Raw genomic sequence first — 2,655 nt, forward strand, 5'->3', positions numbered from 1 at the left:
GTAATAATAATAAATAGACTAACTTTTAGTTGGTTGTTTTATTGTTTTCAACTCCACAGATAGTAGTTTCCCAAAATGCCAAGACAATAGCATATAGTTTCCTCTGCCCTTTGTAATACTCTGATATGAAGAGTTGGTAGAAGACTGGCTGTAATTCAAATTTATTCCTGTAAATACAGAAAACAGAAAATGAATAAGGGACAATTGTAAAAGAGCACTTTCAAAGTTAGACTGATATAAGCATGGCTGATGAATTTCTTCTAAGATTCAAAAATATGCAGGGGAAAGTAAATAATAATTAGAACACATTTCTCTAATGCACACTGCTTTTGAATATATACAAGAAGAAGCAAACAATCCTGAATTCAGTAAAGATGTTTAAATGGGTCTTGATTTTAAATTGCCTTGCAAATGCATGCAACATAAGTAATTCATAATAATTTAGACCATCTTATACTATCTGATAATCTTAGTAAAATAGATCCATATTTTCCCCTTTTGGTTTCTCTTACATAAATCCCCAAATATCAATGTCAAATTACTGCTTAATATTTTATGGATTATAAATATAAACTAAGAGTAAATAATGCCAGAAATTTGCAGTCAATCTTATTTTTTTAAATTACTTCTTGTACTTTTATACAACTCTATTTGTTCTTCTTTTGGATCAAGGGCACTTAAAGTACCAAAATATTCTAAAAATAAATTACTCATTGCATTTGGAATTTATCAGAGGTAAGTGTTACTGAGAAAAAGGAAAGAAAGTAATTATTTTCTATTATCATCTTGTTTGTGTCCTAGTGCCTAAATACAGTTTTTAATTCACACACTCAATGCCAATTTCAGCTCTATTACTCAAGTCTTTGTAGCTGGAATGACAAATTAATTATGTTAGGACCATTATTTTTTAAAACAGTTATTCTCAATATAAATTACAAAAATTATGTCAATTTTTTAAATATTACATGAGAGGAGTAAAATATAATAGAAAATGTTATGAACTTTTCAAAATATCATATAGAGAATATTCATGAAATGTTAGATTCTTTCTAAATTTGTTTCTATCTCAATTATGTTTATATTTATGTAAACATTGGTCTAAGCTTTAAAAAAAAGACGTTGGCAGAAACTTTTATTACATGTCACAATTAGCATTTTCACAGAGCAAAATTTTTATTTTTAAATTTTTATTATATGGCTTTCTTAGTTCAAATAACACTAAACATTAAGAAAAGTTTTATATACATACTGTGAATAGAATGATGAGCAACAGACTTAAATTTTTAGAGCCTTATTTGTCTTTTGTACAAAATATTTATAATATACTTGATAGAGATAATAATTGAGAGCAAAATTTAAAATATACATAAGCTCATTGTAAATGATGAAAGTGATATAGATATTAATGACACTATTTTGATCAAATTGTAATTAGATAATTATGAATATTTTCTAAAATTTTAATGGAAACACACACACACACACACACACACACACACAAACACACACACACAACCTAAAGAGTTAAGCAAGCATGAGCAAAATGAACAAAGCAAAGTCATTACATTATCTGATCTTGAAATCTACTACAAAGCTATGATAGTACTACAAGACTATGGCATAGAAACATGGTATTTACGCATCAGCCAACAGAACAGAATCAAGAGCCCAGAAATAAATCTTTCTTAACATTTACTATCATTTTTTTTAACCAAAAATACCAAAATTATGCTGTGAGGAAAATATAGTTTTTTCAATAAATGGTGCTGGGAAAATTGGATATCCACATGCAAAATAATAAAATTATGCCCTCATCTCACACCATATATAAAAATCAAATAAAATGAATCAAGTCTCAAATGGAAGACCCAAATCTGTAGAAGGACTGGATGAAAATATAGGGGAAGACTCTATGACATTGGTCTTGGCTAATATTTTTGGATATGGCCCCAAAAGCACATTCAGCCAAAGCAGAAGTGGGCAAGTGGGATTACATCAAATGAAAACACTTCTGCACAGCAAAGAAAACATTCAATAGAGTGAAAATGCAATCTATAGAATTTAAGAAAATATTTGCAAATTATACATTTGATAAAAAGTTAATTTTCAAAATATATAAGAAAATTATACAACTCAATAGTAAGAAAATTACCTGATTTTAAAAGGGATGACAGAATGAAACAGACATTTCTAAAAACACTAATACAAGTAAGTAACTAGTATATGAAATTATGATCAAGATCACTAAGCATCAGGGAAATAAAAATTAAAACCACAATGAGTTATCACCTTACACCTGTTAGAACAGCTGTTATCAAAAAGATGAGACAGCAAATGTCGGAGAGGATGTGGAGAAAAAGGAACTCATACATTATTGGTGGTAATGTAAATTAGTACCACCAATTCTTAAAAAACTGCTATAAAAATATCATATGATCCAGCAATCCTACTTTTGTATATACACTAAAAAGATAGAACATGAGTCTGTTGGAGAGATATCTGCACTTCCATGTTCATTGCAGCATTATTAATAATATCCAAGATATGGGATTGAACTTATAATCGGAAAAATTAATAAAGAAAATGTGGTACATATACACAATGGAGCAATAGCCTTAAAATATAAGGAAATCCTGTCATTTTTCACAACAAGCC

Source organism: Cebus imitator, unplaced genomic scaffold, assembly GCF_001604975.1.
Source record: "Cebus imitator isolate Cc_AM_T3 unplaced genomic scaffold, Cebus_imitator-1.0 Scaffold483, whole genome shotgun sequence".
NCBI lineage: Eukaryota > Metazoa > Chordata > Mammalia > Primates > Cebidae > Cebus > Cebus imitator.